This window comes from Felis catus, chromosome C1 (genome assembly GCF_018350175.1).
Source record: "Felis catus isolate Fca126 chromosome C1, F.catus_Fca126_mat1.0, whole genome shotgun sequence".
NCBI classification, from domain to species: domain Eukaryota; kingdom Metazoa; phylum Chordata; class Mammalia; order Carnivora; family Felidae; genus Felis; species Felis catus.
In genome coordinates, this window is record NC_058375.1 from 180,424,538 (window position 1) to 180,440,067 (window position 15,530).

At 33.5% G+C, this 15,530-nt stretch overlaps 1 long non-coding RNA gene across 1 annotated transcript; it reads right to left on the reverse strand.

Annotated features, from left to right (window-relative positions):
• Positions 1 to 1,211: 1,211 nt before the first annotated feature.
• Positions 1,212 to 10,078, reverse strand: LOC123379222. The gene is made up of 3 exons (XR_006583448.1): positions 9,175 to 10,078; positions 7,839 to 7,910; positions 1,212 to 5,490 (listed from the first exon to the last, which is right to left on the reverse strand). It is a non-coding gene; the product is annotated as an uncharacterized LOC123379222 (long non-coding RNA).
• Between the last annotated feature and the right edge of the window lie 5,452 nt (positions 10,079 to 15,530).

Here is a 15,530-nt window from a genome sequence, read left to right on the forward strand (position 1 = left end):
ATTAACATTGTACTGGAGGTTTCAGCCAGATAAGTTAGGCAGAAAATGAAATAAAAGGCAGCCATAGTGGATAGAAAAAATAAAACTATCTCTATTTGCAGATGAAATGATCTTATATATAGAAAATTATAAGGAAACTGCTAAAATACCATTTAAAAATAAGCAAATTCAGTGAGGTTACAGAATATAAGATCAAGATAATAAATTAATTGTCTCTATACACCAGCAATGGACAATCCAAAAATGAAATTAAGCCAGCATTCCCATTCTCAATAACGTCAAAAGTAAGTTTTAAAAAATTTAAGAATTATTAAATTAAATTTAACAAAATAAGTGAAAATTCATGCTGTGACAATCACAACACAATGTTGAAAAAAAAATTAAAGAAGACCTAACTAAATGGTAGGACACCCTTGTTCTTTCATTCTGAAAGATTTAATATTGTTAAGAAAACAAAATTCCATAAATAGATCCAGAGATTCAATGTGATCCCCATCAAAATCTCAGCTGGCTTCTTCACAGACTGGACAAGCTAACTTCATTCTAAAATATATATGGAATTGCGAGTTACCCTAAATAGCCAAAATAATTTGGAAAAGGAAGCACAAAGTTGAAAGACCCATAGTTCTTAATTTCAAAATTGACTACAAAGGTATGGTACTGGCATCAAGATAGGCAAACAGTTTAATGGATAGAATTGAACATCTAGAAATAAACTATCACATTTACAGAAAATAAATTTTTGACACGGGTTCTGTGGCTATTCAATAGAAAAAAATCTTTTTAGTAAACGATGCTTTGAAAATTATATATCTGCACATGAAAGAATGAAGTTGCACCCCTTCCTTACTCCACTTACTAGTATTAACTCAAAGTGAATCTGGACGTAAATATAAGAACTAAAACTATAAAACATTTAGAAGAGAATATAGGAGTAACTCTTTGTGATTTTGAATTAAGAATATCCTCCTTGACTATGACACCAAAACTACATGCAAAAAAAAAAAAAACCAGGTAAACTGGAATTCATCAAAATAAATTTATTTTTCCTGCAAAAGACATCATTAAGAAAGTACAAAGACAAATCATAACATTGGAAATAAAAATGTTTGCAATCATACATCTAATAAGAGGACTGTATCAATAATACCTAAATAATACAACTCAAAATACATAAAAACAAATAATGCAATGAAAAATGGTAAGGGCATGAACAGACATTTGTCCTAAGAGTATATTCAAATGGCCAATAAGCACATGAACAGATGCTGAATATCATTAACTATCAGCGAAATGTAAATCTAAAACAAAATGAAATACCATTTCACTCCCTCTACGACGACTACAATCAAAAAGTCAAATAATAATAAGTACTCACAAGGATGTGGCGTAAATGGAATCCTCATATACTGACGATGGGAATGTAAAGTGATGTAGCTGTTTTGAAAAACAATCTAGCTGTTTTCAAAAGATTAAACAGTTACCATATGTCCCAGCAATCCTATTCCTATGTATATATTGAAGAGAAATGGGAACATATGTTCACACAAAAGCTTGTAAAATATGTTCATAGCTACAATAGTCATAGTAATCAAATGGCGGAAATGGTCCAAATGTCCATTACTTGTTCAATGGGTAAACAAAATGTGGTATGTCCATGCATGGAATATTACTCAGCAATAAGAAAGAGAGAGATACTAATACATGCTATGACATGAATGAACCTAGAAAAAATAATGAACGCTAAATAAAAGTAGCCAGTCACAAATTACCACAGTTATTTAGTCCCATTTATTTGAGTTTCAAATAAGCAAATTATAAGAGAACAAAAATAGATTAGTAGTTGCCTACAGCTGAAACAGTTTGAGGGAAAATGGGACTGACCGATTATGCATATGGGGTTCCTTATGGAGAAAGACATAAATATTTTAAAATTGAATGTTATTTATGATTGTCCAACTCTGTGAATATACTAAAACTACTGAACTGTATAATTTAAGTAGAAAAATTTATTGGTTTGTGAATTACATCTCAATGTCAAATAAGAAAAAAAAACTATTACCAATTAACTGTGCATTAAAGTGACCTGTGTCACTTCTGGGCTAAAGCATTTGATGCCAGTGCAAAATCCACCTATGTGTTCTTAATTATGTATTGATCAGTGAACTGATTAGCAATAATACTATGCAATAACCCAATGTCAAAGTTTTCATATAAAGATATTTGCTTTTCGTTTGCTGAAACTATGAGCCAGTGCGAGATCAGCTAGGCTTGCATGTTCTCTGCTTTCAGTCTGGAAGCACATAATGAAAGGACGACAGCTCCTGGGGCATGCTTTTTAATAAAGATGGCAGGAGAGCCAAGGGCCCTGCCAAACTGCCAAAGTACCCGGCAGGCCCATCCTTTATTGACTTTTGCCAATATTCTTTTGGCTAACACAAGTCACATAAGCCAAGTTCAGTATTAGTAGGGCCAAGTAATCTAGTACACAGGAGGGAAGGAGAGCACATATATTGGCTTAAAATGATAAAGTCCTCCATGCTGTGTTACATAATTGTGAGGGGTCTTGTGTTGGTATGATGGAGGTGCGAGCTTGAAGCAGAACTCCCTTGCTGTGCATAGAAAACTGCTGCCTTGAGGACTTGCTGGAACCCATGTGTTAATTAAATCTTTACTGTGCTAAGCCACTGAAATTTAGCCTATTCTAACGAATACAAACATTTTTCTTCTAATTTAATTCTTCTTCTTGAGATTCCTCTCTGTAATAATTACTTTCCAAAACCTGGACACAAAATATTGGAATATGCTCAAAACATACTTTTTTTTTCTTTATTTACCTTCCTCAAATCTAACCAATTGATAATGCTCAGGTTCCATTTACAAAATGTACCTTATTCTGACTCCTTTCTTTCCTTTTCATTCTTGTATCTTACTAGTGGTCCTTACTTTTTCTGCTAATAATTATGGCTAACATTTATTGAACATTTATTCAATGTTAGAGACTGTCGTAATTATATGAATTAAATGAGCATTATTTTAATTAGACTTCAGATATGAAATTTTTTCTCTCAAAATTTCAAAATAAATTTTACAGATAAAGGTTCCAAAATGCACCAAACAATGCCAATTAAATAAACTCAAGTTTTTTATTGCAGCAAAGTCTACTATGAATATACGCTAAGCTACCTTCACTCTGCCCCACATTACATTGCTGATCTCTCATTTGATACTGTTATTCCTGATTTATTTCTCCTAAGTTTTCGTCAAGATGGTCACTATGACTGAAATATAGCAGATTCATGACTACTTAGCATGAAAATGTAATTCACATTTCTACTGTTGTGTAAACTACATATACTTTTTTATTTTCTTTCTTTCTTCCTACACCCTCTTCTTTCTAACTCATTCCATCTTTCCCAAGGCAGTCTTTAAAACGTGATACTTTTCCCATTTTATTGATATATAATTGACAAATAGCACTGTATAAGTTAAAAAAGTAATTTTTATGATAGTGTTCCATAGGCATGAGCTTTGTTTTCTCCCACTAGTGTAGCTCCAGCCACAGTGAGAACCATAAAAACAAAAAAACACTAAATCCAAAGATAACCTAGAAATAGTGACTTAACCAATCATTTTACATAATTTACTGTGGAAGATATTAAGTGGAAAATTGTCAAATGTAATGTTCACCCTCTGTTTCTTACCACTTTTTGGTGTAGGTACAAATAAGCAGTAAAAAGAGTAAATGGAGGCATACATAGAAGGCAAAATGAACTAATTCACAGATGTGATAATTAGACTGAGTAACTGAGAAGTGAATGAAAATAGTGACTAAAATTGCAATCAAGAGGATAGTAAATGACATCTGAAGATAACTAATCTTTACACATAATATTTTAACAACATATTTTTCCTATGAACCACTGAGTCCAAGATTTCCCCCCCAAACCCATTACACACACACACACACACACACACACACACACACACACACACACATCTATACAAATGAAGAGATCAGAAGCTTTTTTGACTCATTAGTGTCTCCAATAAAATAATGCATGAGAGCATGATGAGTAGTCCTTATATGGAGTGAAAAATTTATGAGCATCATCCCCTTAGGTGATAAGCTGTGACTCTTAAAAATTAACTCTTTATTCTTGCTACAATAATGAATAAAATATGACTCTTTCAGGCACAGAGAATGGGTTCAAGCATCATTCTCTCGTGGTTAAGTAACGAGGTCATAGCTTATGAAATCTTTTCACTGGGTTCCATAAAATATTATAATTGTTCTGCCTCTGCTCAACAATTTATTCATTCTGTGAGACCGATGAGAATAACAAGGAGTAGAAATAAATTAAATACATAGTCCCAGAGACTACATTTGTGCTAGTGTTTTGAAAGCATGAGTGCAGGACTGGCCCAAGAAAAACTGATGAAGTAGGTAAAGTTTTTGTCTTCATCATCATTTTAAGTATTATTTTCTGCATGTTTTCTGCACTATAGCAGTTGTTTAAATGTAGATCTTACGAATTATAGATATATACATATGTGTGTATAATACTATTTTGTACGCTTTACTTGTAAACTATATTTTAAAGAAAACCTGTCACCATGTTTCCACTTTTACCCAGAGAACTATCCTTTCCATGAAGTTCCATAGCTCCATGCTCATACCTATGATAGCATCCATTCTATTACTCTGTAAATGCCTAATTTTATGTATCTCCCCAACAACGCACTATGAGCTTCACAAGAGGCAAGGGATGTCATGTATCACATCCTCAAATTCTAACATGGTGTCAGTCATTTAATAAGTAATAGCATATGTTAAAAAAAAGAGCTGTACAAACATACTTTAAAAAGGTACCTTTAAACATATAAAACACAATTGAGAACATCAAGTACAAAAAGGGTTGCCTCTCTGACCTTTTCCATAAAATATAATAAAGTAAAATTAGTCTAAGTCATTAATGAATATTTTAGCCTAGAATTATTGCTTGTAAATTGGTTGCTATAAAAATAAAGGCCGACTCTCAACATTTATCCATAATATTTTCAAATGAAAGCCAATGTTATCTAAAATTCATGAAGAATCTAAGAATTTTCAATTTCTAACCTAGGAGGATAGCCTTTTTTTTTTCTAATTGTGTAAGAATACTTAGTTTGAGACTTACCCTTTTAAGATAAATGTTTAAGAACACACTACAGTATTGTTAAATGTAGGCACAATATTGTCCAGCATATGTCTACAATTTATTGTTCCTATACGAGGTATTTAAAATGGTCAAACTCATAAAAATAGAGAATAGAGAGGTGCCTGGGTGGCTCAGTCAGTTAAGCGTCTGACTTCAGCTCAGGTCATCATCTTGCAGTTGGTGGGTTTGAGCCCTGCATCGTGTTCTGTGCTTACATCTCAGAGTCTGAAGCTTGTTTGGATTCTGTGTCTCCTTCTCTCTCTGCTCCTCCCCTGGTCATTCTCTCTCTCTCAAAAAAAAAAAAAATAAATAAACATTTTAAAATTAAAAAAAGAAATAGAGTATAAAATTTTATGTTTTGTAATACTTCTCCCAGATAGCTTCAAAACCTTATATTATCTTTATCTGGTTCCACATCCCTGTAAATATCTACTCCATTACTGATTCTCCCTGAAATACACATATAGTCTCCTAGCTTTGCCCTTTATAATGGCCCTCTCAATATGCCCTTCATAATGGTTCACCATAACCATTATGAAAGTAAAAAATAGGATACTAAATAAATATTCACTACACTACATATATCCATTTCTAGCTTTATTTTGACTACCAAATTAGTTATGAGTTTATTGTTTACTTTTTCTCTGCTATCCCTGGCTTAGATTTAAGGCAGCCCAAAACCTAGAAGAGGGAACTAGGGCATGGACAAAGAGCTCCAGGGTAAGTCGTCTAGTTCTGTCTATCCATTTCTATCTACCACTTTATGCTAAGCCCACATTATTTTATGCTTTCTAACTAGAGTATTGATATTCTCTTAAGCCACTTTCTCTTAAATACTGCTTACAAAATTCTTTAATTATTACCAACTTTCTGTAAAATAACATGCTAATGAATATTCACCACAACAAAATGAAGTTCAGATTACCAGGTAGCATTTAAGTCCTCCATACTCTCACTTCTATCAATTCTCAGCCATGTTCCCCTTTTATCCATACTAATAACTCTCTTCACCAGGTTCCTTTGAAAGCACTACTTCCTCCTTTATGACTATGTAATTATAGCCATTCTGTAAGGGCTCTCTCCATTGAAGTTTTCGTGGTACCCCCACATATTTAGGGCATTTATTGTCAGCCCCAGCTATATGGAATTTTTACATGCTCTTTGTTTTAGATTGATTATTTGTTTAAATGCCATGTTTTCCAATCTGGATTTGAGACCATCAAAGATGAGAATAATATGGTATACTTCCAGAATATATGCATGTATTTCAGAGTACTGCACATACATTACTCATTTAACATAGCATATATGGTGGCGTACATTCAGAATTTGCACACTATTTGCATACTTTTACAGGAATTATTATATAACTAAAATAAGAGTGCAAAGTAAAGAACAAATGTTGGCTTTTTTTTTCTTTTTCTTTTTCTTTTTTCTTTTCTTTTTTTTTTTTTTTTGGAAGTGAGAGAGAGTGCACATAAGCAAGCAGAGGAGGGGCAGAGAGAGAGGGTGAGAATCCCAAGAAAGCTCCACACTCAGTGCAGAGCCCAAGGCAGGGTTTGATCTCACCAACCCAAGATCATGCCCTGAGCTGAAATCAAGAGTCATATGCTTAACTGATTGAGCTACCCAGGTGCCCCCAAAGGTTAGCTTTGAAGTTAAGCAAACTTGAATTCAAATCTACCATTAACATATTTATGTGAGCTTGAAATAATAATTAAGGTCATATATTTATGTAACTTTGCATCAATTATTAAGATTCCTGAGACTGTTTTGTCATCTTAAAATGGATATAATAACACCAATTTTTCAAGTCATTATGAGGGTAAAAGCAGCAAAGTTAGATCATGCATAAGAGTTTCTGGATACTCCCTTGAGTAATGGAAGGAAGGAAGGACGGATGGAAGGAAAGAAGGAAGGAAGGAAGAAAAAAGGAAAGAAATATTGTTATATTTTAAAATTCATTTTGATATATTTGCAGTGTGGAAGTGAGGGGCTTTTAATTTTATATTAAATAAGTTGCTAGAATTTGACATTTAACAACTACTAGACTAACATCAGAAAATTCTATGAAATGATTATAGTTATTTGATTTTGTGGCATCAGTTCTGCAAAAGATTAGACTTTATTTAAAAAGTTTATTTTAACTGTTAGGCAAGTTAAAATCCTAATTGTTCTGGAGCACTTGGGAAGCTAGTCTAAAAAAAAGATTAACCCAAAATGACTAAAAGCCACCTTTGTGTAGAATTTGACTCATTTGAACTTATATTTTACTCTATGTATGTGGCTTCTCAAGTCTCACACACATTGTGCAAAAAGCAATAACTTGCATTGACATTATCTATACTATGTATGTCTTTATTCAATTACATCCCACCTGAAGCATTTTTTTTTCTACACGACATCGATTTGGTTGTTTTTCAAACTTTCTTCATTTTTTCCCTTCAATTCTCTTTAATTCCAGATGGTACATCAAGATGTCTTTACTGACCATATTGTAATAAAAAGCCTCACAGACAAGGAGAATAGATCTTTATGTTTACAGAAGAAAAATCCAGTGATAAACTAGAATGCCATAGCAACAATTCTTTAAATATACCCAGAGCACTGGTGTTGGCAATTTGTTGGTAATCTTACCTTACTGGAAGATGCTTTGATCTTGATATGAATGAATTTCAGGCCACATTTTCAGTTCTGAGAGGCAGATTCCTAGGGAAGATAAAAAAAAATTAGAAATCAACAGTCCTTGATCTGAAACCTGACGCTGACATTCGCTAGTTTTATGAGTTTTGAGTAGGCTGCTTAATCTTTTAGCCCTCAGACTATGCATCTATAAAACAATGGGATAGAATTGCAACAGTATTATGGGGATTAAAAGTACTGCATATGATACCCCTGTGTTGTCTAGCACTAATTCTCAAAGACAAAGAATCTTCTGATTTAAATAACTTTTACAGAAATCAAAATTTTAGCGCAAATATTAAATTTGCTGGGAGGATTATATATTATGTGTATGTATACTATATATATGGCTTAGTATCAACATTTTATTACCAATTTGTCATAATTTTGCTATTTTTAATAACCAGTAACATCCACAAAGTGAAGTAAATAATGGCTTATAAGAAAATGTATCTTAGTGACAAATATGCCAACATAAAACAAAAGACTTGATGTAATATGAACAGATGTTTTTGTAATGCATAAAGGATTTAAATAAGTTTATTCTCAAAAATCTTGAGCACACAGATAATGTAATTAGTGTGCACCACACAGGAATTTGCACTGGCCCATCACACACATTTGACAAATGGTGATGGTTTGCAGCTAGAATAAGCAAAGTTGTTTTATATTTGTCATACATGAGTTTAATGGTTGGCTCATCTTCCTTTATTGGAAATCCATTGTAATCTATACATAATGGATATAAAGTGCGTCCAGGAAATGTTTTCCGATCAGAAGCTCTAAGAAGCTGTACCCTAAGGATTTAAATATATTACAACACAAAGTAAGCTGCAATTTAATCATTCAATGGGTTAGGAAGCTTCCAGAAACAATATCTAACAAGCCATCAATGCTGAGATAAGAGAACAGACACTGTAGTATATAAATATTTGACTCTCAATATGCGATTCTCAATATATATGAAACTAGCGATGTAATGGGAGTATCAATTAATTTTGTCTTGTCTGTTATCATTTTTACTAGTGCAAATTCCAAATAGAACTGGGCGAAATGCACAAAATAAGATATTTTGCTAAGAACACAGATTGAAATAATACAAATACCAATATGCATGCAGTGATATTATTTATAAAGGTAAACACAATGGAAAAGATTTTTTTAATTTCAAGTCCTGAAATCATTAGTCTCCTAAATATCAAAATATTCATAGTTATTATCTTTGAAGAGTCATGTTACATTATAATTTTTAAGTTCCATACAGTTACTTAGACCTTAGGTATTGTCTTACCTAACATGTTCTTATTTTTTGATGTTTTTTAGATTCAATGGTGATTTTGGATTCTTCAACTAATTGGAAAGATTTTAGCTGTATAAATTGAGGAGGCATCCCATTTGCTCAATTCTCCTCCATGTTGTCATGTAGTAGCACATTTAAGTTCATCTCTTGGTGTTCCAATCAACTTTAATGAAGTCTGTAGTGCAGAGAAATCCATTATACTGAAAACAATGGTAAAAGTGAATTTTATGTACCAGGGAGTGCATTTTACAAAAGAAAAAAACAAAAACAAAGACAAATTCACATCAGATAAATTGATGATTTGTAAAGAGAAATTTTTAAGCACAGCAACATTTATAATGGAAATTATTTCAACTGAAACACAATTATTGATTCTTTTGAAGGATTATCAAGTAGAGGTTAACTACTTTGATCTTAGCAGTCTTTTGTGACCACAAAAATTGCAAACAATTGGACTATAAAAATTTCCCAAATGCTGAGTTACCTAAAAGTTGACATTTTAGTTTTCTTACTTTAAAACAATGATGAGAATGCCATTAACTGCTTTGGTGTTTAATGGCTTCCCTTTGCTACAGCATATTTTCTTAAACTGATTTATGATGTTGCATGACCACCCTAACTTCTGTCAGTCCAGCTCCTTTATACCTCATCCTTCAGACTCAGAATACAAAATTCTGAAAGTTCCCTGTACACAATCCCGGTTTGTGCCTCCAAGCTTTTATTCCTTTCAACTGCTTCTTTTTGTATTTGATCATTGTACTGTGCCACAGATACAAAATGTAACCTGATCCAGTCATCGTTTTATTAGAAGATTCCTTCCTTCCCCTCTTTAATACTCAAAAACATAAGTATATTTGTACTAGTGCATACGTCTGTTACTATTCTCACCTTACACAATGACATTTTTATTTTTTACTTTTTATTTAAAAAAAAATTTTTTTTCAACATTTATTTTTGGGACAGAGAGAGACAGAGCATGAACGGGGGAGGGGCAGAGAGAGAGGGAGACACAGAATCGGAAACAGGCTCCAGGCTCTGAGCCATCAGCCCAGAGCCCGACGCGGGGCTCGAACTCCCGGACCGCGAGATCGTGACCTGGCTGAAGTCGGACGCTTAACCGACTGCGCCACCCAGGCGCCCCCACAATGACATTTTTAGAATCCACTAGGCTATGCATTCCTTAGGGCATGCTTATTTATTTTTGTGCACCCACTACCTGATATTTGAAAGGTACTCATTTGTTAAACCTTTGAAAGGAATGATTCTTTTATCTATATAATTCCACCTTTTTTCTTCAGTGAAGGTTTTCCCCTCAGTTTTGTGTTATTTTTTTATTTCTTTTATCACTTACCCTACTTAATATCATTTAATCATTTAATCTTATTTACATATTACTTAGAAATAAGTTAATATGTTAGACAATAAATTTAGAGTAATAGTAAAGATAAATTTTGTGAAATTAACCATTTCTAAAATTTTGAGAGTATTTTAGTTAAAAATATTTTGGTCCCAGGGGCACCTGGGTGGCTCAGTTGGTTAAGCGTCTGACTTCAGCTCAGGTCATGATCTCACTGTTCACGGGTTCAAGCCCCGCGTCAGGCTCTGTGCTGACAGCTCAGAGCCTGCCTGGAGCCTGTTTCAGATTCTGTGTCTCCCTCTCTCTCTGACCCTCCCCCCGTTCATGCTCTGTCTCTCTCTGGCTCAAAAACAAATAAACGTTAAAAAATTTTTTAAAAAATTTGGTCCCATATATGATACTAATACAGTATTATGAAATAGAATCTTTGAATATATATTCTGGTGATCAATCTACTTCTATTAAATATATCATCTTATACATGTGCAATTTTGGTAGCTTTCAAAATGCCTCTATTCCTACATAGAGCAAGCATTCCCTATATCCTGGTACTTTTTCAGCAATAAAAAACATGTATATATAAGGTATAAATTTCAGCTAATCTATTGTAGCTGTTTTCAATTACAAATTCACGAATCCAGATTAGTGAGATTTTGCCATAGGGCAGGTTTTACTTGTATGATATCGTGGGGGTATTCGCTAAAGATTAATGTAATTTTAAGAACTATAAAATTATACTGGAATAAATAATAGGCATAGACAATTAAGGAGGTTGCTTTTGGAAGGAATCTGCACCATTCAATGTATTCCTGCTAAAGATAAATTCCTGGCCACTCGGCTTTATTGAGTTGGAGGTTGGAAGAGAATAGATGATGGCAAATCCTGCGTGGAGAATGGGGACAGCCTACAATCAGGCCAGGCAGAAAAGTGTACTGCAGATAAACACTGAAACAAAGCATAGATTTATACCCATAGGCAGCAACTGTGGGAATTGGCAGCAGCAGGCATATCATGCTGTCAGAGGGTCATCGCAAATGGGATGGTTCCTTTGGAGCCCATGAATCATTCAGCATGTGAGGCAAAGAAGCTGCTTCCAAAGCAGCAGTTGATCGTGGCCTTGCAGTAGTAGCTACAGTGGCTGAGTACAGACCACATGTGTATGCTGAGTGGAAGAAACCTCAGGTAACAAATCAGTGAGAGCAGCACACACGTAAATAGGAGAGTAGCACTGACAGTTCATTATTCATTCCAGGTATAAAGGAGAGCATTATGTGAAATATAATAAGGCACTTTTGAAATTCCCAAATAAGGTAATATTCAGTTTGCATATCCCGATCACATAATCTCCCTAAAGGTTGTTTTGTCATGTTTTTCCATTCCAAGACAAAATTTCCAAGAATGCGGGGACACAAAAGCTTTAAGGTAATGTTTGCTAGTAAACTTCCACAACTGTATCACAAATTATGTTTTCTCCAAAAAATTGGTGGCTCATCACTATATACTAAATGGCAAGTGCACATAAAATGCCATTGACCCACTCTTTATACACAAGTTTATCAAGCAAAGCGAGTTTGTGTTAGGAACTTTCTGAACTCCAGAGACCATAATCACATAGTCTACAGAGTGTTTCCGTAATCAATTTTGCATTATAAAAGCAATTGTGGAATGGCTGTCAATGAGATTTATGAAAAAAATAATTGCTTCTCCCATGTATTTTTAAATTACACTTAGATTTAGGATATGGTCACATCATATGTTTTGAAAAACTCAGGAAGTATATGAAATATTTATGAGAAAGCGATTACTTAGATTTAGTATATAGTCACCACTTGATAAATGTAAACACCTTAAAATATTTGCAATTACATTTGTGTGAAATTATCCATAATTAATATAACCGCTTGTTTACGGACTATTAAATACTTGACAGACTAAAACAGATAGCTTTACACTGAAATTTTAGCAGTCTTTGTCAATTGAGAAATGGACACAAACACATCCGTGAAATCATGTACTTTCAATGTAAAGTGTGGGTCAATTTATAAAACATTATTTATATCTGCATTTTCTATATGTTCCATGCAAATATTGTATGTATTCTTCATAGCAAGCAAGGGAGAAAAGGTACCTCAGCATTTAATAAAAGTGTATTTAATGCAGATTATTGAATACCTATGAATTATGAGGTATTTGAGGACCAGATTAAGACAAAAAAAAAAAAGAAAGTTAATACTTTACAGAAGCTTGCTCACTCTTGAGAAGAGTTCTGTTAATAGCTTTGCCATCTTGGCTTCACTCCTGCACTCACTTCAACCTTAGTTTCATTAGAGCAGACCTGGCCTGGTTCCCATCCATCACAGATGGTCAGGTCCTGGGCTCCAGTCACAGGGCCCCTTCCGTTGTTCTCCTTGGCCTAGGGTTGGTAGAGATCTTATTGTTGCTGATCACAAAGACCTTGTTTGGCTCTCTTACCAACTGTATAACCCATTTCCACTATTAAGTGACTTCTGTTAAAAATAGGTTGAGTAGCTTCTGAACTTTTTCCAAAATGAGTAAAACGATTTTCATCAAGGGCTATGCCACCTGTCATGAGAAAACACCAGTCATTTCTTACAAAGAGACACCATAAACTTGACAAACTGTTAGAATTGAAGCTTGACCACTAAATATCCAATCTGCTTATTTTACAAATGATGAAACTGAGGTAAATTAGAGTTCTATTTGCAGTTATAGGATAAATCGTTGCCATCTGTCAGAGAGATAATTTTTTTTAATTTGAAGTATATTCATTGAGTAGTAGAATCCAAGAATTTAGGACGTCATTTCTCAAAAGGTAGCTTCATTTCTAGGGGTGGACATGGAAGTAAAGTTAATCCTGGTAAAAAAAAAAATTGTTCACAAACAAGTTTAATTTTGGTATGCAGTAGTGCGCTAGGGAAAATTAAGATCTCAAGTTAATATTTCCAAAGTGAAATTAAACAAATGAACAAAAAGGATGGCTTCAAAAGCCACAGCCCTGTGTGTACTATAGACATTTAAAATTAATGGCTATATAAATTTTCAATATTTGGATATTTCATTAAATTTATGTTATAGAATAACTTGGCTGGAAGTGAAGACCAGAGGAAGTGCTATTACACTCAATTTTTCCCACAAAATTACATCCTATGTATAATGGCAGTTTATTCAGAGGGAGTGTATTGACTCTATAACCAAAAGTTCTGTTAGAACCATTATGGGAGGTTGTAATTTTGTATTCAGGGATTCTTTAATAGTGCTTATTGACCCATGAGAATGTAGTCATTATAACCTATAAAGATTTCTTCATCAGTGTAGTTACAGTTTTTTTAATGGGGAAAAATAGTGGACGAGGAATTAGAAGAACAGGTATTGACTATAGCTCCAGAAATTAGCAGAGATAAAAGCTTGAATAAGGCATTTAACCATGATTATCTTATCTGTGAACTGGAACTGAGGTCTGTTCTGACAACTCACAGAGGTGATACAAATATAAACTTAAAAATTATATATATATATATATATACACACACATACATATATACACATATATAATTATACATGGAAAATATATAAAGTTGTATATATTATGTATCATAATAATATAAGTTATATAGCTATTTAGGAGATTTTCTTAATTTTTTTTGAGTTGTACATTTATGATTTGTGAACTTTTTTTAATTGTATTTTTATTTTTTAAAATTTACATCCAAATTAGCATATAGTACAACAATGATTTCAGGAGTAGATTCCTTAGTGTCCCTTACCCATTTAGCCCATCCCTCCTCCCACAACCCTTCCAGTAACCCTCATTTTGTTCTCCATATTTATGAGTCTCTTATGTTTTGTAACCCTCCCTGTTTTTATATTATTTTTGTTTTCCTTCCCTTATGTTCATCTGTTTTGTCTCTTAAAGTCCTCATATGAGTGAAGTCATGATTTTTGTCTTTCTCTAATTTCACTTAACATAATACCCTCCAGTTCCATCCACGTAGTTGCAAATGGCAAGATTTCATTCTGTTTGATTGCTGAGTAATATTCCATTGTGTATATATATATATATATATATATATACCACATTTTTATCCATTCATCCATCGATGGACATTTGGGCTCTTTCCATACTTTGGCTATTGTTGATAGTGCTGCTATAAACATTTGGGTGCATGTGTCCCTTCGAAACAGCATACCTGTATCCCTTGGATAAATACCTAGTAGTGCAATTGCTAGGTTGTAGGGTAGTTCTATTTTTAGTTTTTTGAGGAACCTCCATACTGTTTTCCAGAGTGGCTGCACAAGCTTGAATTCCCAGATAGTCTTAATTTTTAAAGTTCCCATTGTATTCAGTGAATAGGTTTGGTATCTATATGATTTAAGTAAAACTTTAGACAGTAATTATAAATTTCTATATCTGTGCCCACTCTATGGAGGAATACTGATTGACTTACATTGATGTATTATCCTTATTTCCTTTATTAACATAATGAAACAACAGAATTATGAAAAGTAGACAACTAAAAGCATGACTGACAATTGAAATGGATGAATTGTGTTCAACATAGTAAATCACTATCAGATTTATGAGGAGTTAACTGGATTCTACTCATATACTCACTGGTTTCATCCAAACCTACTTTCTATGATTTGAGTAGTAATAGCTTGTCAGGGCATAGATACTGGATCTCAGTGTTAAAAGTGAATTTATATCTGGATGCCCATTCTTTATTTTTTTTTGTTTTTGTTAATTCATTTAATTTTTTATATGAAATTTATTGTCAAATTGGTTTCCATACAACACCCAGTGCTCATCCCCAAAGGTGCCCTCCTTAATGCCCATCACCCACTTTCCCCTCCCTCCCACCTCCCATCAACCCTCAGTTTATTCTCAGTTTTTAAGAGTTTCTTATGGTTTGGCTCCCTCCCTCTCTAACTTTCTTTTTTCCTTCCCCTCCCCCATGGGTTTCTGTTAAGT